The sequence below is a fragment of the Peromyscus californicus genome, unplaced genomic scaffold (assembly GCF_007827085.1).
Source record: "Peromyscus californicus insignis strain IS unplaced genomic scaffold, ASM782708v3 Scaffold_24__1_contigs__length_46423439, whole genome shotgun sequence".
Classification (NCBI taxonomy): Eukaryota; Metazoa; Chordata; class Mammalia; order Rodentia; family Cricetidae; genus Peromyscus; species Peromyscus californicus.
In genome coordinates this window covers 20,564,073-20,590,337 of record NW_026294535.1, presented here as the reverse complement: position 1 = coordinate 20,590,337, position 26,265 = coordinate 20,564,073, and the positions used below count along the sequence as shown (strand labels likewise).

Below are 26,265 nucleotides of genomic sequence, written 5' to 3'. Positions count from 1 at the left end.
CTCTGAGCAAGCATGGCTGACATTACGGCACAAAGGGGAACAGCAATGAACCAATAAGATGGTTATACGAGAATCTGTTACAAAAGTAGTATCATGTGTCATTTTTTGCATTTGCATAGACCACTCAAGGGAGAAAGGCTTCATTCACAGTTTCAGAGGCTTCTTTCTGGTACTTGGTTCCAAACACTTGGGAAGAACACCATGATATGGTAAGAGACATGTGAAGCAGGGAATATAGTAGACATGAAACAGACAGGAAAGACAGCTTGTAATGTGATAAATAAGAAACAAAACAGAGTCCCAACAGGAAAGAATCATGGTCCTAAAGACATACCCTAAATGACCAGCTTCCTTCACCCAGGCCTACCTCCCACTAGCCTACACAACAGTGTTGGGAAAAGGATAAAAAGATGATGGTCTACAGGATTATTGCTTTAGACACAGAAACATTAGAAAGAGACTACTTTCTAAAGAGGAACAAAGGTTTTATTATGGCTCATTGTTCTAAATGCACAAGGCCTAGGGATTTCGTCTAATGAAGACTTCTTTCTGATGAAAATCCCACTGTAGCATAGAGTATTGTCCGGCAAGACACAGAGAAGGCACATGGCCATATGCAGCCACTCCCTATTCTTGAAAATATGATTCTGTGCAACCTTAATCACTTCCTTACAGTTGTATTTCTAAAGTCCATAGTTACATAAAGTGTCCAGTTACACAAAATGCCTCTTATTACTGCAAATATATGGCAGAAACCCCTGTGTGAACTCAAATGTAAATTAAAATATAAAGGAGTGTTTATCCAGAGGTAGATAAAAATAGTTTTCTTAAGTTAAAAATTGCTAATAGTCTCCCTGGAGAACTGTTAAAATCTTATTTCCATTGTGAGTGTAAATCACATGGACTGTGTCTTTCACAGTACCTTTCTAAAGAACGCCAGCAAACAAGTGATATAATTTATGCTCCAATGTGATTTATGATGCCATGAGATGTATGAGTGTAAAGAGATTTGTTGTGCATGCTAAGGCAAATTCATTCATCACTCTATGTAATAATCCTGAGCCATATATTCAATGAAGAAGTTACCAAAGACATTGTTACTATTTCATTCAGCACTTAGAATGTAAAGTTTAGCAAAACTCACTAATACTATTCAACGAATTTTCTTTCATGCAGAATACACATCTTCCCTTAGCTATTGACTTCTGAGATGAAGAAGAAAATCAGTAACATTAAGAACCATAAAAGATCAAAATCATTCCCTAGCAGAAGACTTATTAAAATGAAATATTCAACTATGGAATTTTATAGCATGAGCCAAAAATCTATACTGGATTTTGACAATTCTCTTCCAAAATCTTTTCACTTAGTAAATCATGTTGAACAATATATTTTTAAAAGAAATGTGGTATTTTGTCTATGTTTATGTTTTTTATGCTTTGCGGTTAGGCATTGATTACTTCAGCTTTGAGGATTTTAAAAGCAGTAACTCATTCTGCATTTTTGATTAATTACACCTTATTACACACGATTTTTCACAAAAACATAAAATATAAACTTGAGTTTTTGTCTTAATTATCAACATTAGCTGATAGTACAAGTAACTATAATATTTAAACAAGAAAAATTTTAAGTCAATTATTTAAATGCTTGGGGTTTGCAAAAATCTACTCAATATATACAATATTGGGCCAGCAAGATAGCTGCCCATCTGAGTTTAATGATACCCAGAATCCACATTTTATAGTAGAGAACTGACTCTTACAAATTGTTCTTCTACCTCCACATGCCTTCAGTGGCATGTACACACACACACACACATACACACACAGGCCTATATTCCTACATACACATCAAAACAAATAAAATAAAAAATTTAAAAATACTATATTAGAAATCATAACAATGAAATATAAAAAATTTGAAATATTCTAGACATTTTTCTAATATCTACCACACATTAAATCATTCAATTGTCACAATTCTATAGGGGCAGCAGATATCAATTTCAATTCATAAATTAAAAAAAAAAAGCATGAGGATATTCCAATGTTATAAATTGGATGCTTTAGACATGTGGGTTAAATAAAAAAAATGTGCTATTTTTATTGAACTTTATCATTAAAACTTTATCTTAAGGCTGGGCGGTGGTGGTGCACGCCTTTAATCCCAGCACTCGGGAGGCAGAGGCAGGCGGATCTCTGTGAGTTCGAGGCCAGCCTGGGCTACAGCGCGAGATCCAGGAAAGGCGCAAAGCTACACAGAGAAACCCTATCTCGAAAAACCAAAAAAAAAAAAAAAAACTTTATCTTAAGAGAAAAATGAACTCATAGTCACTGCAAAGCACTCAAATCATCTAGAAGGACTTCTCCCATTTGCAGCCATGGGGAAAGTATGCAGGAATGTGTTAACTTCTGTAATACTTTTAAAAGATTACTCATGTTTCTAAGCTGATACAGTAGTTAAGATTTTCTGGCTGCCTTGGGCATCTCCGTTAGTTGACAAAACATGTATATTCAAAACAAACAAACAAAACATAGCTCTTGCTGTTTTCTTTGTATTTAGTTCTTGTCTTCCGTAGTGGTTTTCATCTGACCTATGAGTTCTTCAGCCCTATATTAGAGGTATGAATGACACTGTTAAAAAGGGAGCAGAGAATACATTTATGAAATATCATAATGATGTGCACGGCCATTGCCTAATATCTCCAGAACTCCTACACCAATTGGATGTTTCCTACTTTGAATCAAGTTCTTACACACTGAGTTTTCCCTGCCCCAAAAGGCGGGTAATTTTTAGCTTTTGCTAAAAATGTTCATTACAGACAATGAAGAAAATTTTATTTATTCCATATTACATACAAAACAATTGGGGACTTTATTATAACCTCATAATCTCACTGGCCCTGAGCTTTTGTTTATTTTGAAGTATCAGTTTTATTTTATGCAGTATAAGTCTTTTTAATAAACCACTCCATGTATTGTTTGTACTGGTTACTCATAATTCTACAAGATATAATGCAAAACATTCATTATAGTATTGAATGTTGTCAGTTACAAAGCTGGGTGCATAGGCCACTAACCACAGTGATGTGTTGATGGTTCTCATTATGTGACCTACTTTATGTATATTTCAATACTTATAACTATCTTATCCCTGTAACTCTTGTGGATGGGTCTCAGTGTCGCCTCTATAAAATTATATATGTTACTGTTGAAAATGTTGTGTAAGAGCCTAAGAATTCTGAGCCTCCTTTTTTTAAATATGTTTTTTCAAACAGGCAAACAGTGTTTATGTATTTTCTAGGGTCAACCATTACTAAATATGTGGGGGAATTTTTACAGTCATTATTCAATCAAAGTAATTTTTTAAAACTTCTGCAACTTGACTTAACACATTTAAATGTAATGACCACTTATGACTGAATTTAGGCAATAAATATTTCACAACTTGCATATGTTTTGTCATGTCTAATGGGTATTTTGTAGCTGGCTTAGGATTTTAAAAATGAGTTATTTTATGATCCTGCTTTCACTGAGTTTCTATTCACCCACTCGACAAATATTTCCTAATCTCCTTTTCTATGGGAACTGTATATAGTACAAAGACAGGAATGATTTACAAGACTGTCTCTGGCACACTATGGGAACCAGGTGTTGGGTCAGAAAGAGTACACTATTAGTGACAGTTCTGCTTCTAAATTCCTTACTATATTATGTATATTCAAATGCTAGACTGTTGTAAAATAATGATGATCCTTAGTGTTTCATAAAATTAAAAAAAAAACAAAATTAAAATAGAATCAAAATAAACATCCACAACTGTTAAACCAAATTAGAATTCTTAATAGTTTCTTAAAAAAATACTTGTGCCCTTTGAATATTGCAAAATTTAATCAGCTGATATTGATAAAACATTTTATCAGCAAAACTTTAGAAAGAAGTGCTTGTTTCCTAATCTTTAGTTTATGCTGGAGTTCATGCCTAGCATACCAATTTTTAGAAATGTGCTATCTGGCGAAAGCCATGCTATCTACAAATATATACATAACAAAAGGTTGAAAATACAAACCTAGTGTGATAACTTGGTTTGTGATGCAATATAATAAATCGTGCTTATCTAGCGAATGCAATTGCAGTGGTTGAGACCCATGGCTAATGGAGCAGGGCATTGTAATCTGAAAAAAATGTTTACATTTATAACACGTCTGAGAGTGTAGTTTGTGTTGGTTCTGCTTTTTGGTTGTTTTGGAGAGTATTAATCAGACTCTACTGCTGTGGCAGAATGCCTGAGAAAACAGCTCAAGACGGGGAGGATTTAGTTTGGCTCACAGTTTAAGAAACTACAATCCATAGTCAGGTGGCTCCATTAGGTCTTGGAACTGCTGAGGTAAATCATCATGGTGGAGAAAGCTCAGCAGAGCAGAAATGCCTATCTCATGGCAGCCAAGAAGTAGTGAGCAACAGGGAAGAGCTAGGGACCAGGTCTAAACATCAAGAGCATGCGCCCAAATGTTCCGTTGCCTCCATCTGTTCCTTAGAATCCTATCTATGAAGTCATAATATGGTGTAACGCATAGGTGAAATTAGAACCCTCAAGAATTTTTAATGACTAGAGCCACAAATACATTTGTAGGGCACTTCATACACAAACTAACAGTTTCTAAGCACATTACAACCAACTTTAATGTTTTTTTTGTTGTTGTTGTTTTTTCGAGACAGGGTTTCTCTGTGTAGCTTTGCGCCTTTCCTGGATCTCGCTCTGTAGACCAGGCTGGCCTCGAACTCACAAAGATCCACCTGCCTCTGCCTCCCAAGTGCTGGGATTAAAGGCATGCGCCACCACCAAATGTTTTTTATTTAAAATACCTTATAGTCTAATGATTCACTTCAACTTGCTGTTTATATACCAGTGGCTTAGCACTGTTTATAAAGAGAGTCACTCTCAATATAATTACATGATTCTCTTTTTTGAATGTACAACATTGAGTGTTATGTACAACACAAAATATTCACTCATTAATAATTACATTTAGAGCCACAAATTTTACACAGTTAGTATGGGTGGGCTTAGAAATTCAATATTCACACTATCAAACATTCCATTGAATAACTGCTGTGAAAAAAGCATGAGAAGATAAATTAAAAAACTTAAGTCTTGAAGCTATAAAATAAAATTAAGTGAAATATTTTCCATGGCATTACAATGCCAAATGAAGACCCCTAAATTATGTCTTTATACAAGGTGCTGCATGTAAATCTGAAGAAGCTGAAAGCAAATGGATGAACTAACATTGGTTTTTAGTCATCCAAATGGACCAGACACTGAAGCTGGTATGAAGAATTAAAGAGCAGATTTTCTTAAAAGAATCTAGCAGACAACAATATAGATGAATGTGAATACATAAAACTTACCCATATAATTGCTTACTCCATAGAGAACCAAATTTCAAAACAATAACAACCAGTAGAAATAACTAAGAATAATTACTTCATAGAGTATGCTTGTCAATCAAGTATTACATATAAACATTGCGATACAATCCATGCATTATAATAAAGTTTGGAATTCAGGAAACATTTTTCTATAGAATCTATATAAAAATCCTTTATTTCTTAGGCTAGCCTGGAAAATATGATATGAATACAATTTAGCTGTCACGCACAGGGCAGGTTTGAAATAAAATGTCTTTGTCACTCGAACCTCTGTAGAACAAGTTTTTATGTTTTAAATTTGGATATTTTTTCAGGTCTTTTATACTAGAGATATTTGTGCTGGAAACTGTGATAATCTTATTGAAAGACAGTGAGCTGAGAAGCATTGGGGACGCATTAGTCCTGACTGATACCCAAAGGCCAGTCTCTATTTCTTCCTTATTACTATGACCTATTTTTTAACCTAAAGATTCTTTGAATGGTCTTCCACCCCAGGTTACTTTACATCTCAGAACACATTGTCAGTGTATGCAGACACTTTTAGTTACACATCAGTTGCCACACACTATCGACATCTACTGGGTAGAGGTCTGTAACACAATATCCTAAAATTCACAAAGGGTCCCTTGCAGCAAGGAACTGTCTGGTCTAAAATGCCAACAATGACACTGTTTAATGTATAGCTTTTTCAAATGTGAATCAAGACTCCATATTTGTTTTAAGGTAACTGAATGCAAGGGTTCAAAAAAATGGCAATGATCAAAGTTGTTTTTTTAGTGTGCAATTTACCCCAAATTACTTAGAATAAAGCAAACAATGGATCTAAGGTGTTTCTGGCAATATGTTCTGTGTTGTACAGCTTCATTGTAGCCTTGGTTCTGAACACACAAGCTTACTAGGTATTCTGCATGGTGTCACCCCACACAACAGTAGCTGTTGTTATGAGAAACACCTGGCTCAGATTTAACACTAATGAGTGCTCTAAACTGTAATGCTTTTTTTTTTTTAACCTTAAATAGAAAGTTTGCTTTTTTAGAAATACAATAATTTTAATATGCTCCTAGAAAAATTACTGAGCATGTAAGTATCAGAAAAGAATGTCTTTGCATTGTACTGCATTAGAATGTTCAATTTCAAATTTTCCTCTCTGAGTTTCTGACTTCAATTTCATAAAAAATTATATGAACCTTTTGAAACTGAGAAGCTTTTGTAGAGCAAAGGATACGGTCAACAAGGCAAAGCGACAGCCTACAGAATGGGAAAAGATCTTCACCAACCCCACATCTGACAGAGGACTGATATCCAGAATATATAAGGAACTCAAGAAATTAGACATCAAAATGCCCAACAGTCCAATTAAGAAATGGGCTATAGAACTAAACAGAGAATTCTCAACAGAGGAAACTCAAATGGCCGAAAGACATTTAAGGAATTGCTCATCATCCCTAATCATCAGGGAAATGCAAATCAAAACAACTCTGAGATACCACCTTACGCCTGTCAGAATGGCTAAGATCAAAAACACTGAAGACACCTTATGCTGGAGAGGATGTGGAGCTAGGGGAACTCTCCTCCACTGCTGGTGGGAATGCAAGCTTGTACAACCACTTTGGAAATCAATATGGCGCTTTCTTAGAAAATTGGGAATCAATCTCCCCCAAGATCCAGCTATACCACTCTTGGGCATATACCCAAGAAATGCTCAACCACACCATAAGAGCACTTGTTCAGCTATGTTCATATCAGCATTGTTTGTAATAGCCAGAACATGGAAACAACCCAGATGCCCTTCAACTGAAGAATGGATAAACAAAATGTGGTACATATACACAATGGAATACTACTCAGCAGAAAAAAACAATGGCATCATGAGGTTTGCAGACAAATGGATGGATCTAGAAAAAATCATCCTGAGTGAGATAACCCAGACTCAGAAAGACAAACATGGTATGTACTCACTCATAGCAGGATACTAGACATGAAACAAGGATGAATTGTCTGCTACTCACATCACCAGGGAGGCTACCCGGAAAACAGGACCCCAAGAAAGACACAGGGATCGCCCAGTGACAGAGAAATGGAATGAGATCTACATGAACAGCCTGGACATGAGTGGGGGTAATGAAAGGCGAGGGTCGAGGGAAAGAGAGCTTGGGGGAGCGGGAGATCGCAGCTGGATCAACAACAGAGAGGGAGAACAAGGAATAGGAGACCATGGTAAATGAAGACCACATGAGAACAGGAAGAAGCAAGTGCTAGAGAGGCCCACAGAAATCCACAAAGATACCCACACAACAGACTGCCGGCAATGGTCGAGAGACAGCCCGAACTGACCTACTCTGGTGATGGGATGGCCAAACACCCTAATTGTTGTGCTAGAAACCTCATCCAACTACTGAGGGATCTGGATGCAGAGATCCATGACTAGGCCCTGGGTGGATCTCTGGGAGTCCAATCAACGAGAATGAGGAGGGTTTATATGAGTGAGAATTGTTGAGACCAAGGTTGGATAAAGCACAGGGACAAATAGCCAAATGAATGGAAACACATGAACTATGAACCAATGGCTGAGGGGTCCACACTGGATCAGGTCCTCCGAATGGGTGAGACAGTTGATTGGCTTGATCTGTTTGGGAGGCATCCAGGCAGTGGGACCAGATCTTGTGCTCATTGCATGAGTTGGCTGTTTGAAACCTGGGGCCTATGCAGGATTGTTTGGCTTGGCCTGGGAGGAGGGGACTAGACCTACCTGGACTGAGTCTACCAGGTTGACCTCAGTCTGTGGGGAAGGCTTTGCCCTGGAGGAGATGGGAATGGGGGGGGGGGCGTTGGGGGGAAGGTGAGGGGGACGGGAGGGGGGAGAACATGGGAATCCGTGACCGATATGTAGAACTGAATTGTATAGCAAAATAAATTAAAAAAAAAAAAAAAAAAAAAAAAAAAAAAAAAAAAAAAAAAAAAGAAAAGATATTAAAGGATAGTAATAATTCATGATAACATTTTTCATAGTTTAAATACCTAAGTCTAGTGTGCTACAGTTTTCTATTTGTATGAATGTTCAGCCTATTAAATACTCACCACTGATTGTAATTAACAGCTAAAAATTTCAGACATTTTGCATTTTTTCCTGTAAATGTAGAATGGAAGAACATTTGTGCCTAGAAAGAATATATCAAAGTTTATTAAAAAATTGAGATATCTGTGAAAAAAAAAAAAAAAAAAAAAAAAAAAAAAATTATATGAATTTTGACTTGGGGGTGAAGACAGACTTTCTAACAGTTTCTGAACTATTTCATAAATATACTTCTGCCATTTTATGATGTGTTTATGTAAAACTGCACTTTTAGTATTGATGATCATAACTAAAAACCTATCAAACCTGAAATGTATACTCTGTGCATCCTATGCAAATATTAAAAAAATTAATTTTAATTATTTTTTACTTTTTGGTTTTTCAAAACAGGGTTTCTCTGTGTAACAGTCCTGGCTGTCCTGGAACTCGCTTTGTAGATCAGGCTGACCTTAAACTCACAGAGCTCCACTTGCTTCTAAGTGCTGGAATTAAAGCCATGCGCCACCACAGCCTGACTTAATTTTAATTTTAAGGTAAAAATAATCACATCCATATTATTAGTGTGAAATTTTGCATATGTTTTAATAAATATTTTAATATAGACAATGTATGGAAAATAATATTTTAAACAAAATATCTTTATGATTTATTGTCAGTAAACCTTTGACTTTTACAAATATGTAGAATACTGATAGATTTGGGTCATATAAAATTTTGGGGGTCAAAAAGTAGTTAGGAGTGGAAAATGTTTAGGAAATCCTAGCTTAAATGGTTTATAGATTTAAAAATTTACCCGAGCTTTACTTTTGCCTGTTTTTGTTTCATTTTCTACGGAATCTCCTAGAAGAAAAAAATGTATGAAACGCAGAAAACAAAGGAGACATTGAGTCTCACACAAACACAAATGTTGATGACTGCTAGCCCTCCATTAAATATAACACAAAGTAACTGACTTACTAGTAATCCTTAGCTAATTAGAAGAAATATGACACTTGCATTTTAATGCTGTCAAAACACACACACACACACACACACACACACACTCAAAATAAGATATTTTAGTTGATGAAAACCCCTGGTTTTACACCTTACACTTAATCAAAGCTTCCTTCTTCTTTGGGAAAGAACAACAGGCTAGTAAATATGACGTGTAGGTTGTCAGGTGAAAGGAGATGTGTGGGTACAGTGTTCTGGGAATAAACAAGGCCACCTGGATGACGACTGGCTGTGGTAGGAGTCACTGGAATGTATTATCATTGCATTGCTCTCGAACACTTTTCCCAAAATCTAGCCTGCCCTAGACAGAATGAACAAGCAAGATTATGGTTAAGGGAATTTCCAAGCTCTCAAGATTTATGGGAAGAGGCGGACAAGACACGATTCCTGTGGTGTCTATAGGATGAAATGGAAATATCCAGCTACAACTCCAGGAAATTAATACAAAAAATTTTCTCACCTGTAGCTATTGAGTTTTAAGGATGTTAGATAGGACCACATAAATCAATCAGCCACAAACCTTCTTGGAACATCTCAGCAGTAAAACTACAATGAATGTAGCATTGTTTCCTTTTTGTTATGCAAAAGATATTATGAATATAATATGATCTTTAAAAAATATTTTTACTTATTTATTCATTTAAGTGTGTGTGTGTGTGTGTGTGTGTGTGTGTGTGTGTGTGTGTGTGTGTGTGTGTGTTTACAACACCTTACACATTTGCAGGACAGAGGACAATGGGCCAGAGTCAGGTCACTTCTTCCAACATGTAGGTCTCACAAATAGAACTCAAGTATCAAGTACAGGAGCAAATGCCTTATCCAGTGAGTCCATCTCCCAAACTCCCTGGGACCTAACTCTGTCTTAATTTATCACATCCGTTGCTATATCAACCAATGAACAAACAAACAAAAAAACAACTAATTATTTTTGCCTTTATTTGTTGGATGTGAAGCATGAGTTTCTGACTTGGATACTGTCAGTCTTTTCGGTTAAGGTAAGAGAATGTCACAGTGTAGCCCTCTAGGAAGTAGAATGCAAATAAACACTTTTTTCTCAAAATTCCCATTCCATAAGGAAATGGAAAATGTCTTCTTAGATATTAAAAACAATGTAATAGAATAAATTCCCATGAAGTATTTCAAGAATTTCAATTCAAGAAAACGTGTACTCCTCCATAATTTATTTTATCCTATTAACAATGTGCAATTTAAATGCACAGCAAGCAACAAAATAAAAGCACAATCATCACAACATCAAATCCCTTCTCAGTGTCCACAGTTCTTGGTTTGTGACCTCACAGCTCAAAGATGACAAAACAGAGAGATGCGTAAGCCACTTTGTAGAATTGCACAGTACTTACACATCATCTTGTACTTCCTATCATAGACTTTGAATCATTCTAAAACACCTAACTATTAAAGATGTGGTGTATTTTGATCAACTGTCTTATGTGGAGAATAATGACAAGGGGAACAGAGAGGTCTGTGTATGTTTATTATAGATGCAGTTGTTTTTATGATACTTTAGATCTGTGGTTGGTTTAATTCATGAATGCATAACCCTCTAATAGGCAGAGTTGAATATGTTATTTACCGTTATGCAACCAGTATTCTGAAAAACACAAGATAAATGCTTTATAAAAATTTGAACTTTAGGGAATCATGCAGCAGAAAACATTTTTGGCACGTATTTGGTGAGTATGTGTACAGATGTTTTCATTTTGTATCTGTATGAGTACACATTGGTGCGGATGCATGTGTACCCACTTGGCAGAGGTTGACATCACTTGATGCCTTCCCCAGCAACTCCACAATATTTATTGAGGCAGGGTTCCCATGAGCTAGACAACCTAGCTAGCTTACTGTGGGAATCTCAGCCTCTTACTCATGAGTGTTGGGATGACAATTGGCTGCCACACTTGCCTGGCTTTTATGTGGGTTCTGGAGCTCCAGATTCACGTCCCCACCCTTGTCCATTAAGTGCTTTATCCACCAAGTCACATTTCTAGCCCAAATCACAGATTTTAGTGACCCATAAGAGTTCAATTTTTGAACTATTGTGAGCAAGAAAAAGCTAAATGGCTATGACAGTTATGAAATTCCTTCAAACAGGCCCTTCTCACCTTATTCCACCAAAATTAGTTATTAAATCTCATGAGAAATGAAGACTAGATTTTGAATCTTTCAATAGCTCTAGGTACATGGCATTCTTATTATAACATGTCAATAAATAGCAGAATGAGCCTACATGACAAGGTTCAGAAACAATTATTGTGCAAGGAACTAAAGAATTATAATGTGCTTACTTTGCACAGACTCAAACATGGCAATAAGTTGTAGAAAAACATATCTAACAAAAACTTTTAATTCATTAAAGAATTTAGAAGTATTTTTTAAGATTAATTTTAATTGTGTGTTTGCATGTGTGTCTGTATATTGGTATGGGCACATGAATACAAGTACTTATGGAGATGTAGGGCATCACACACCCTGGAGCTAAAGTTATAGACAGTTGTCAGCTGCCTCATATGGGTTCTGGGAATCAAACTCAAGTTCCTCTGCAAGAGCAGTACACTTTCTTAACTACTGATCCATCTCATTAGCACCAAGAACACAGAATTCCTTTGGATAAAGAACAAGTTCATTAAATTAAGATATATGCCAGAGGTTATAAATTGGTTTTCAGGCTGTAAACCCAGATATATTCTAGTTATAAAGCTTAAAGTATTGAGGATGACATAATTGGATGCTAAAAATCAATTAAAATGTCACAGCCACTTTCAGACTAGAAGTTTATAATTCCTAACTCAATAGCACTTTTCCCAAGCATTATGGATTGTCAGCCTGCAACTGTGATTAATTTATCTGACACATTGCACCAGTTTTATCATCATTTTATGAGAAAAATGTGTATGCTTGTGCACATTAAGACCAGTTAGCTTTACAATAGAGGGCATGACAGCAACATAGAAATTTATAAGTAAAATTTGGTAAGGACAAATTATTAAATGTGCAATTAAAAAATAAATCTTTTGCCTGGCGGTGATGGTGCACACCGTTGATCCCAGCACTTGGGAGGCAGAGCTAGGCAGATTTCTGAGTTCGAGGCCAGCCTGATCTACAGAGTGAGACCCAGGACAGGCACCAAAACTACACAGAAAAACCCTGTCTCGACAAACCAAACAACCAAAAAAAAAAAAGTTTTTTTTCATAAGTCTATTAGTCCATTTTATTTTATTAGTTACTTCAAAATCATCTACACATTTGAAACATAGCATATTAGTTATTATAAAATGCATTTGCATTAATTTTTAGTGGAACTTTAAGGAAGGTGCTGGAATGCTGAGAAGACTATGCACTCAGGAAGCAGAGGTAGGAACATCAGAAGCTTGAGATTAGTCAAATAACAAACAAAGATGACAAGTTGACTCTTCTATTCAGGAAATTGTCTTATAGCTGGGAAGTAAAAGCTATGTGCAAAGGTGTTAATTTCCTCATAGCCTTTCTGCACCTCTGTGATGGCATTAACCAAACCACAGTATAATAATAACACTTAGTGGGTGCTTATTGTGAGCTCTGTCTGTGCTGTTCCAAATAATTTTTGCATTTTTAATGATTTAATCCTCATTACAATGTAACGTCTTTCTCTTATGCCCATTTTACAGAAGTGTAAGAACAGGTTATTTCACATATACCTATTTTATTCAAAATTATATTTTCTCATCATATTGACTATCCTTTTTAAATGAACTCTTCTTTACAGCATGGTATTCTGTCATATACCAGTCAGTACATTTTCCTAAACAACAACGATCTCTGCTAGTATTGGGATCTAACAAGTGAAAGAGACAATTCTTGGAGCTAAAAATGCTTCTTAAATTTGTAAATGCACATGGAAATTGTCTGACTAAATATTAGTGTCCATAAAACTTTATTGACACATTTATGCTTGCTCGTTTACATTCTGTCCCTGGTTTCTTCCACTGTACAGTGGCAAAGCTAATTAACTGAGAGAGATCTGATGGTTCACCAACTCTAGGACATTTATTACCCAGCCCTTCCCACAGAACTTTTGCTTAGTCATGAATAAATAGAAGGAAATTCTTTGCTTTAGAAATTCTGAGAGCACTTAAGATGCTAAGTGGTTCACTGTAAACTCAAGAGAAGAAAAACACAAACTTCAATACATTCTAAACTATTTGGTATTCTTGGCACATCTTAGATAATTCATGATCTGTACAAAATGTTTTTAGCACACAAATTCAGCTACCTTCTTTACTACAAAAAAGGAAATGTGTCATTTGCCTTCTCACAGAATATTGAATAGGAAATTAAGATAATCCTTGATACTATGTGTGAAAAGTAACATGATTTTAATCTGATATTATAAAATATGCTGATGGGCTACTAATTTTAAAACATTAACATGTTGACTAATATTCCTGAAGTGAGTTGTCGGTCTTCGTATGTTTTAGAAAATGTTCAATTTATTTTTAATAAGTTGTAGAACCAGATACATTCCCCCATTCTTCCCAGTATTTAAGAGATGTTTTGAGAAGTTAATTTTACTTCTTTCCACTCTCCCTTCTTTCTTGCTCACTTGCTTGCCTCCTTTCTATTTTAATTTATTTCTTTTTCTTTCAAGACAGGGTCTCACGGTGCAGTCCCAGCTGGCCAACTCACTGTGTAGACAAGGCTAGCCCCAAACTCACAGAGATTGATCCATGTTGCCTGTGTCCAGAGTGCTGGAATCAAAGCATACACCACCAGGGCCAGTTGTTTTGATATTTTCTGTACTATCTCTGAAAAACTAAAGGTGTTTTAAGTCAAGCAAATATGCTATACATAAGTTAGAAATAGTTGCAATAAAATGATGATTTTCACTGACTGTTTAAAAGTACACACACCCATATACAAACTCACAAAATGGAATGTGATAAAAATTAAAATTAATGGAGCACAAACAAGTAAGACAGCTCTGACCCACAATCTCTTTTGGGCTAACTAGACTCAGTGTGAAGCAAACACTAGCTACAGCATCCCTACAGAAAGCACTGTCAATCATAAGAGATAAACACTGACCCTTCCCCCATAAGTAACCCAGATCTTTCCTGAGGTCACAGAAAAAATTCAAATCAGTAGTTTTTTAAATGAAGCATAAAGCCTACAAAACATCCTCCTCCAAACATAGATTATTAGTATTTTGATTAAAATATTTTGAGAATTAGAGTTCAACAAGGCAGGAGAGCAAAATATTAATCAAGGCAAATGCTAAAAAAAAAAGTCGCTCTGAACATTATCATTTGGCATCTGCCTGTATGCACAGTTACTAGTTTTATGCTCCAGTAATGTCCGTTTAAGTTTTTGAGTGAGACTATAAACGAGTCACGCAGAAGAGAGCCCTTGACATTCCAGGGCTGCAGTGTAGGTATGGAACATGATTCCCACAAACAGTAAAGGGAAGGGAGTGTGAGAAGAATGTGCATTGAGGACTACCTGGGGTTAAATAAACTGAGCTCACAGTTTGGATTCCGGAAATTGATTTCAATCAAAATGTAAATATTTAACAGTGGTATTTACCAGACAAAACCCTGAGAAAATATTAAATCTCTTTGTGTCCATTCCAATGTGTACTCCCCAGGGTTAACTCTATCTCTACCTAGAAAGTAGTTTCCTTATTCATTTGTAGTTTATGGAAAAGTATTTCCTAAGAACAGAGCATGTTTACTGTAAGGAAAGCTACCCAACCTGAATGCTGCCTCTACTGGTGGTTGTAGATATTTGGACCTCCAGCCTTAGCTTCCTCTTTGACAACCCCAAACAATGTACACTTTCGAAGTAGAAGGCCCTTCCTATGAATGGTAGAGTGAAGCTTGTCAGTGCGGTGCCTCTGTCCACCTCTCTGTCCATAATGGTACACCATGGCAGGTTTGCCATCAAACAACTGTCTCAGGAAACATTCCAAAGGAAGAGAGTGGAAGCTAAAAGCCTCTATCTACTTCCATAGGATGCCTTTTATCACACCGGTTTTTATTTATTTGTTACTTTTTTTAAGTCGTAGCAAGGCCTACTGAAGGAGTGAAGAAATACAAACATTTTTTTTTAAAGGAGCTACAATGTGTTGGTGGCTCTATGGATTTCACGTTCCAAGTGTGGAAGACACAAGATCTATGGGAAATTTGACAGCAGAAGCTAGAAGAAGAAGAAACGACCACATGACAGTGGCATCTTAGAAGTCAAGAATGAGAGGGCTTCAAGAACACCTTGAAGAATTCCCAACACATGATCAATGGCCAGGTCACATGAGTTCTGAAAATGACTACTGACTTTGGCAATTAGAAGATACCTAATAATGAAAGAAGAAAGTTGTCTCTTTTTTGAATGAGTGGGGGTGACAGTCACTTTGTGTTGAGTTAAACAGTTCATGGAAAGTGACGAACCAGAGAGAGTGATTATAGATTGTCCTTTGGGTTTGTGTAAGAAAGGTAATTGAGGGGAAGATGTCATTAAATGGCAAAGAGGTAATGTGTCAGGTAATAGAAAGGAACTGAAGAAACAGAAACAGAAGACCGGAAGAATTTGTGTAGGGATAAATCATGAAGCAAAGCTCTAGGGAATGTGGGGACAAAAAATACCAGAATATGTCAAGAGTATAAATTCTTTACATTAATAAATGGACATGTAATACCATAGGCACAGATAACTCATGTTTGAGTTCTATTAACTGTTTATTTTTTTCATGATCTATCTCCATATCATAGCCAAACAATTCCTTACATGTACATTAATTCCTAATTCCTTGCTGGCCTCTGACTGTTCTAATATACTGTTACAAATTGACTTCCAAAGTAGAATGAACTGAACCTGGTGTATGTATATATGCATATATGCATGTATGTATGTATGTATGTGTATTTTTGACTGTTATTCTTGTCCTAAAACACCCCAACTTTTCCATCTGAATAACACTCTGCTTCCATTCTTGTTTCCCCTGGGAAATTGTTTTAATGATAACCCTGCTCCCACAACCCAAAATGGAAACAGACACCCATTCCTCACGTTTCTGCAGAATCTAGTGGATACTCAGTAACAACACATTCTATTTTTGTTAATTCGAATTTGTTTCCCATATGGTCTCATACTCAACCTTTCACCTTCAACACCTGGAAATCTAGTATGGTAGGAATTAAATCTCTGTCTCAATCTGTCTCTATCTCTCTGTCTTATCTCTGTGTCTCTGTCTCTCTCTCTCATTTAAAGATGGTTGTTCCATGTGGACTGAGTGGGATTATCATTGGATTAGTCAGCCTGGAATTACTGGCTGCAAACCAGTGCACTTTGCCTATAAAGCCCCATTCCAGGAGTATGATGACCTGTATAAATCATCCCCACATGGAGGCAGAGCAGGGTGGTATAGAGAGAGGATGAATGGAGGCTATCACAGTCACTTCTCAGGTGCATATGTCCAAACACCAGGTGTCTGTAGGCAGAACATTTGGAAAGATTTAAATGACACCTTGTATTTTCACTCTTCACCTTGGTCTTCCCTCCCTTAATTTGTCCTTGTTACTTTCTTCCTGCTCTTCACCATGGCACGCCTACATCCTCGGTGACTCAGAACCAAAACTGCTGTCATCACTGCTTCTCTCTGCCATCCTGATACTTGCCCTCATCACCAAACTTGAATTCTTTCCCCAATGGTGACTCTTGCCTACCTTATGCACTTTTGTATTGAGAGATCTCTTTAATTATCTCTCCTCTCATTGACCTATTCACGTTCTTCCTGCACTCCCTTTAACCTTATGTCTCTCAGATTAATCACAGATTGTTAGGGATTTCTACCATGAAAGGAAGTAAACCATTCACTTTCTGTCAACAACCATGATGCAATGCCAAGAACCTCACCTTTTTCTCTTTGTCATTTTTTTTTTAACCTGTGATGCTCTTTTTTTCTATATTGTTTTTAAACTCAAACCTTACATCTCATTATAGTTTAATGTTGCCTTTGTTTTCTAAAACCCAGGTAATCCTCTCTCTTGGTTACTAAAGAGACAGTTCTACTCAGATTTCCTGCCCTGAGCTTTAGCTGTCAACCTCATTTTAGCACCTCCACTTGAATACTGAGTTAGCGCTTGAAACTTACCAAGGCACACACACAGAATCATTAATTCCCCACATGTTCTCAACATCTGCTTTTCTAAAATGTTTTCTATTGGCGCCACCACTTACAGTGGAGTAATTTAAAAGTTCTTAATTATCCATTTTCAAATGTCTCTTGGCACATTAAACGCTCATAAATCCTACTTCCAAACGCATTCCGTTTTTTCACTTCTCGCGCTATTCTTCTAGTCACTATGCTGGGAATACCTTTTGGTGAGATGATTACAGCAAGTTTTCTCATGTGCCACTTGCAATCTTTTTCCGTGCTAACGCAGTTATCACTTCACATAAGTGACACATTGACCTTTCAAATGCATGAGGGATACCATGTATTTCCCTTACTCTACACACTTTGGCGAATTTCTCTTTCTCTTTTAATACAATCATAATCACTTGTGAAATGCAACACACAGCCCTTTTCTAGGATGAAGACGTGACACATTCTGTTTTACAGTCTTCTCCTGCCCCTTAAACAACTTAATCTTTTGGTCAATTTGACACCTCATTTAAAAGCCGCTTTTCAAACCACTGTCAATATGACATGCTGTTTTCTAGCAATAACAACTATCTAAAATTTCTTATTCATTTACTGTACTTATACTGTTGTTCTAATACCATATTTGCATATTAGACAAGGGAATTTTTATCACTTTATACCTAGCAACTAAATAACATGTGGCATATTACAAGATAAAATACATATTTATTGTTGGATATGTGGGGTTTTTTTTAATGACAATTGTAATTGCCTACCCTTTAAATGTTTAGATAGGTCTTATATATGTCTATTAATTATTCACTTCCCTAAAACCATAATCTATATAAGACTTACAACTATTCATTTATAAGTCACCCAAATTAGGGTTTACCTAATATTTCAAGGTGTTTTAAATCAGTAATCAGCAACTTGAATCATAATAAATCATAATAAGAATATATAATAAATAAATATTATATATAATGTACATATATAATAAAAATATGTGTGTGGAGAGGGAGAGAGAGAATGGGGTATGGGGTAACTCATGAGTGTTTTCTTCTCAGATGGTAAAATACATTATAACTTTTACATAATAGTACAATAAGGAGAGACTATGTAAAGCATTTTATTATATGTCTTCATTCATGTAATTATCTAAACTGTGATTTAATCAAGTTCTAAATAAAACCAAAAGCACCAAAATGATTGCTAAGTCTTATGCATATTTTAACAGTTCCAAGAAAGAATTTCCTTCAAAGTGGATAGGAAGTAAAGAAATAACTACAGATACTTTGTAGCCTCCTAAAAGGATATGGCCAGTTCCTGCACAGTGAGTAACAATGAAATATCTAGGATCTGAAGCTTCCCAAGACCTATTTCTTACTTGAGCGTCTTTTTTTTTTCCATGTGGGAATTTATTATATGTTTACGCAATGGAAATTACCATGGCTTTTCGATGGCATCTGCTCTAGCTTCCAGGGAAATATGAGGTCTTATTGGCAGAGCTAAAAAATAGTTACCCACAGGCTCTTCTGTGGGAGATTGTGATCTCTCAAAGCCATTGCCATCTTGCCTCAGCTAACCACAACTGCAGGAAATTCCAGTGGGATTGAAAGAGATCAGAAGAAATACACAACACCAGAATAACTTAAAGGCATTCGAGACTCTATAAAATACCCTACTCCCTGGTTGAGAATAGCAAACATACACCATAGGCACATCAGTAGGCCTCAGATGCAGCATGTATTAATCGTACGGCACAGCTGAGGAAATGAAAGCTTTCAAAAGCCGGGCAGCTATTCACAAAATCATTGAACTAAAATTTAAGAGATAAAACAGCTCAACCACGAAATCCGATAAACCGGTGGATCTAATAAAATCATTAGAATTATCTGAGGTCAACTACAATTGATTAAGTGGGGCAAGATCATAGAAACATTCACAGTTGTTTCCTAAACATATTCATTGTAAAGTCAGTTGCAAAATGTTGTCAACCACCACCACCATAGTTATGGCTGTTTGCTAAACTAACCATATTGCTGCGCAATTCTTAGGTTCTTCTTGTTTTGATTATACTGATTCAGTCTTATGCCTGTGTGATTCAGCCCCCTCCCACATCTTTCTGCACATCTTATGGAGTTCCCTTCTCTTGCTCAGGCCTGTCACAGTGGGAGTTTACTAAATGCTACTTAATGATGACGATGTTCCCTTATTTTCCTTTACTTCCATCCAGCCCTCTCTCATATGCTTATATTAAGAGTCAATCATCAATGATTCCTGAGTTCATTTCCCAACATCCATTTCTTGCTGCTGCTCAAGAGCAACTGCAATCTCTAGCTCCAGTGGACCCCCACACTCTATGGGAATCAATATTTATGTGCACATACCAACACTCACTTACATACACATAATTAAAAAAATAAATGAAAACCATGCTGTGCTATATACTTAATATGTATGGCAAAATCATTAATAGTGTCTGCATTGGTTCAGAAGAGTTATGAAAATAAACCAAAACACTGTTAGAATTTAAGTACTTTCATTACCACCTAAAGACAGATTTGTGCAGTATTTATAGACGTTTCTAATTATGTTCAATAATTCACAATCTAATTCTTTTTATCACAGGAATAAGGAGATCAGTGCTGTTGCAGAAATTCTAATAAGTCAGGGTTAGAATTTCAAAGCCCCAAATATCATGCTCTATTTATCTATTTTAAATTTACATAAAATTTGCAGCATTTTCCACCTAACAGCCCTGGAAGGGAAATGACTATCCAACTTTCATTGTACTGCAAGTCTTTCCTAGATGTCTAATCCACAGATCTGTTGGCTTAGAATTAATTCTGTTTCTAAAATGAGAAAATTACGTCCCAAGGAGACTAGAGATTACACAGCAGTCCTGTAGGGTAAAAAAAAAAAAAAGAATTTGAAATCATTTTGTCACTTATTGACTGCTGTTTTGTTCGGTGTTTTAGATGCTTCATGTGTAGAGTTTGGAAAAATAACAGCGCTTTCTCAATGGTATTAAGTAGTAAATGAGTTTATTTATTCAATCTCTCAGAAAGATACTCAACATAAAATGAGTTGTTATAAGAAATGCTAGCAGGGGTAAAGTAGCTTGCTGCTAATGCAGCAAAGTAATCACTTTCCGAGCCCTAGAATGAATTTCATTTGTTAATTGATGCCTACACATCATTTTACATAAAAAGCGTCCTACACACACACACACACACACACACACACACACACACACACACACACACACCTGCATGCACACATGCATGCAGGTGTTGCAAAGTTTAGGTTTGTTCTTGCATGTTATTATTGTTGTTATCTTTGTATAAGAATTTTTGATTACTTGCCCCTTGGCACACATAGATAGTGACATGGTTGGGCTGTGTCCTTAAGTCTGTGAATACAGAGCTCACTCTTAGCCAAAATATTTCTCCTATGTGTATTTAACACTTGCTCTTTGTCTTATATAATGTAGTAGCCCAACATAACATACATCTTCCTTTTATTTGGGGAACAAGTAGTTCCCAGCCATGTTTCTCTTTAATCTCAAAAGAAAGACACATGGTCCAAAAAAGCATCAAAATCCATAGGGCCTGTCCACTTAGAGCCACCAAAGCTCATTTATGTACACATATTGCATTCAATATTGTACACATGTGTGCATCCAAAAGGCACAAGTGTAGGCATGAGCATCACTGGGGAGTAACTTGTGACAGTGTACCTTTTTTGTTTGGTTTTCTTTCACCAGAAGCCAACAAGGTGTGCCATGGAATCTCTTTCAGTTGTGGAACTCTCTACCTGAAGGCATGGTAGAGTCACGCAGATGGTGAGAGGTCGGCACTGCATTCACAAATTCATTCTAAGTTACACAAACAGTCATTCAACAAAAATTCATTGACCCATTTCTCAGACGAGATGATGTCTAAGGATCTGCTGTATTTTCAGAGCATATGTTGGATTCCTTTATTTAATCAGCAAATATTTATTGAGCACTGATTCTTATTATTTTATAAGGCAAAACATCCACTGGTAATGGGCCAACATTTTATGAGGATTTTTATAGAAATATTGACACCCTCTATATAAAACAGAGTAAGTATCCCAGCCTATAAATATAAAACCTAAAGTATAATTTTCCTGGTTGGCCAAAATATGTAGTACCCATTGATTTTACTTACTTTTGAAATAATTGTGTTTATTATATCCAATGTGTAATACTTTCCACAAACTATCTTTAATTTATACAAAATATTTTATACTTATGTCATCTTTTCTATTATCAATTGCTTTTAATTATATCCAAAAAATTAACAATATCCTCTAGAAAGTAAAATATAACATGCAACAGAGGGAAGGGATTACATTTAATTAAAAAAGTGAATAATTAACTCTTAATAATCATTTGTGAGCTGAGGGGTGATAAGATAGCACAGGCCTTTAAACTCAGCACTCAGGATGCAGAGACAGTTGGATCTCTGTGAGTTGGAGGCGAGTATGGTCTTCCAGGACAGCCAGAGCTGTTGCAAAGAGAAACCCTGTCCCAAAAAAAACCAAAACAAAACAAAACAACAATAACAAAACCCCCCCCAAGAATCAGGTGTGTTTTTCATTGTTGCACATAGAGGGCTCCTAAAATCATGCCTGGTACTGGAAACCTAGCCAACTCCCCAGGGCTAATGATGTTATGACTCTTGGAGAAGAACCCCAAGCCGCCACTTTAGTAAAACAGTATAATCCCTAACTACATCCTAAACATTTGTCTTTATACCCACAGATAACTGTAGTCCTCATCAAATAAAGCTCTCTTTGAAAAGATAGAAACCATTATTAAAAAACTGCATTACCATTAAATTATTTTTACAGATCAAAATGCAGAGTTGTGGAACCCAGTCCTAATGGACAGATCTACAGTACAAGTCCTACACTTGAGGCTCAGGGATCAATGCAGAAGAACGCAAGAAGAGAGTCTAAGAGCCAGAGGATCAAGGGGTTTTGCTGTGAGATGTGTGTCCTAAGAACATCAGAAGCTGCACCCATAAAGTCTTACCAATGTGAGTGCCTAAACGTGAGCTGAATAAGGATGACAATAGATGTGAAAAAGCGGACAGGGGAAAGCCCACAGGCCTCAACTCTGCACAGTTACTGACAGCTAAGGAATGCTTGCAAGTCAGAAACATAGTTTCCTAAAGAGAACACCCCACTCACTTGTTGGTTATCTAATATCCAATGGTCAGCTCTGAAACATACATACATGTAGCATTATATACATTGAGAAGGTTGTACTTAGGTATTTAGGAATATATATATATATATATACATATATATATGTATATATATGTATATATATATATATATATATAAAACAATTAATTTTAAAAGGCCTTGTAATTAAAAGAGAGCAATGATGGATATATGGGAAATTTTGGGAGGAGGCAAGTGAAAGGGAAAATGGCATACTTATAATCTCTAAGCACAAGAGAATTAATTATACATACACACAATGAAAAGCCAGGATTCTCTCAAAGCAAAACAAAAGGAGACAAAACTAACAAACAAAAACAAAGTAAACAAAACAAAACTACAGTGAGTAGAGAATGCACTAAAGAACAGTAGAAGACAGAAATGAGATCTACTTTTTTCCTTTGACATGTATGTAGTACAGTTATTATGAGGGCTCACTTTAGAAGATAAATGTGCTAAAGACAGATTCCTTGTCAAGGCCAAAGGCCATATAGTATCCACAAGTAGCCTGAAGAGGTAAACTCATACCCTATATATAACATAGCACACACACACACACAGTGTGTGTGTGTGTGTGTGTGTGTGTGTGTGTGTGTGTGTGTTAGAGTTAACTTCCGTGAATGCTCAGAACTATTGTCAGTTCCTCTGTAACTGTACATCAAATACACTTAAAATGTTCTGTTATCCAGTCAAACTAATCAAGACATTTTCGAAATTAAATTGTTATCCAGCTATAAATGGTTTAACTTGTCTCAAACCAATTTTCATTCAAGAGCTGCTCTCACTGGCGTGTGCCACTTGTTGGTATGATGCCTACTGCAACATACTACACAGTAAATGTTAAACTGGCCAAGTTGGCTCAGTTTTTTTTTTTTTCCCCAAGCAATTCAAGTTTTAACCTGGAGCTCAGTTTCACCCTTGCCAATGCTCTTGAGCTATTTTTTGCCAGGGATAAAGCATTCCAGTCATTGTTCCTAATGGGTTGTCTGCTGCCAACTAACAACCACTTAAGTTCCCAGGTATCATCAGGGGAAATCTTTTCAGAAACTCAGAGGGTGACGAAGATTTACAAACTCAAAAATCTGGCATTTCTCAATCCAAGTTGGTGAACAGTTTAAATCCCCATTTGAAGTTACAGAAAATAGTACCCGATATTTTCCACTTCTAATTACAGAAAGTTCTCTTGCCAAAATCTTCAACTCTAACCATAAAACCTAATTCTGCTTTCTGATGAAATAGTTAGCAAGGTTTATTTACGATGTGTGTGCTTAGTAAAAAAAAAAAAAATACAGCCAGATATACTCTAACTATTCAACAGTAACGTAAACACCAATGCTTTAAGAAATTATTTAAAGGTTTATGAAGAGCTGTACTGATTCAAATATGTTCATTACCTGTACATTATCTGGGACCACTTAATTTAGGATTCACATAAAAAAAAAACTCTGTACAGCCTAGGACAGACTGATACACTTCCCTGTTTTTAGTAGAAGCATTCTAAAATAACTCAAGTGAAATTCAGAAATTCATACAGGTCTTAAAAATAATGATAAAAACATATTTACAACCGTGTTTTGTCTGTTTGTAATCAGTAAATCTTTATTTAGAAGGAATACATGGGACTCTTCCGCACTACAGTAATTTCCTGCTTCCAGTAAAATTTGGTGAATGTTACAACCAATTCTATCTCATTGAATATTATTAATTAAGATACAAAGAAATCATGTCTTATACAAGGTTGGGTGGCGTGTGCCTGTTATCACAATACTTAAGAAACAGAGACAAGACGATCATAAGCTCAAGGCCAGTGTGGCTTTGCAACGGTGGAGCCATTTTTAGAAAAATAAAACAATTACTAGACATCCCAGCTTAACCTTGAAGTGTAAGTAGTTCACTAATTTTTTTACAAATGTTCTTAATTTCCAGTTTGTCATATTATTTTGTGAAGAAAAAATATTGAGTTTAAGGTATAATCCAATAAAAAGACTATTGCAGTCACAACTGTAGTCTCTATAAATAGCTAAATACACTTTAAAAACTAAGTTTAATCACTGAAAGTTGACAACAATATCAAATGGATCAGAGTTTCATTATTTACTTCTTTTATATGAGAAAAAATGGTTGCCTAGCAACCATTAGCATACACTTTAAAAAACTGAATAGTTTGTTGGGAAACAAAAGAATCTAGATTTTCGATCATTTTTAGTCACCTTACACAAAAGTCTTATTAGCAAAATGTGCAACAATATCCAAGTTTCTGTCACAGTTTATCTTATTTTGGAACCACAATAAACAATCCATTCCCTAGGAACATGAGATCTTTTGAAAATGGTACTCTTCTAATTAAACATACAATTAGAACATTTAAGCAGATTAATGCTAATTATAATCATTAAAATTTTTAGGTAGGCTTTCTTTCATTTACATGAAAGCTTAAAGTTAAAAGCCCAAAATGTTTGAGGCCATGTAGTTTTTTTTTTTTATAATTTTCTAGAGAAAACTTGCCAAATGTTTCAATGAAATGATTCATTCCATTTGTGATAAATTATCTAGTAGAATAGGAATAGCTTTGTGTCTGAATCTATAAAATTATTTGGCTATCTCTTCATGGTTTTGATTGTATCCAATGTCAATTAATTTCTCTTGAGTATTGAGTTTTATGCAACTCTGGCTTACATCATATGACGAATAAGGAATAAAGTAATGACTGTCTTTCTAGGTTGAGGAGAAATTATAACTTAGTGCAGAAAACTAAACAAACAACTGTATTACAGGTCTACACTATGCCAGGCACTCTCCTAGGCAAGAAAACATAATGATGTCTAGACAGATATGACTCCACCCTCCACAAGCTCTGGAGTTAGTTAGCTAAAAGTTATTATGCTTCATCTTCTGCAGCTCCGTTTACATTATATTTATGTCTAAAACTCTCAAACATATACTTAATCTGAACAGTAATAGGACTATCTCATGTTGGCCAATCTTGGTTGATTTAACACCACTCCAAAAGTGAAGAAAAGTAACAAGACACGCAAAAAATTAAAATTAATATGCAAACTTCGTCAAAATTTTGTAATCCCAAACCCCAACCATGTTTTCATCAATCTGTATTTCCTCCAGTTGAAAAAATTCAACCATGCTAAATTCATCTCTTCATTATGTTATAGATCATATGACACACAAATGTGCTATTCAAATTCATCTTTTTGTTTTACAAATTACATACACATATATTCATAAATCCACAAAATGTGTCTCATAGAATATATTGCAATTAATTCATTAGTCCTTATCAGAAAAATACTATCAATCACATTCTCTACTAAATAGCTGACTGACTCATCATTTAGTGAAAAGCTTTG

General features: G+C 35.8%; 1 protein-coding gene across 1 annotated transcript in view; it reads right to left on the bottom strand.

Moving 5' to 3' along the window:
* The window catches only part of Rassf9 (Ras association domain family member 9), a 35,996-nt gene that overhangs the window by 6,851 nt on the left and 2,880 nt on the right, over positions 1-26,265 (bottom strand). The gene's annotated exons all lie outside the window — the stretch shown is intronic.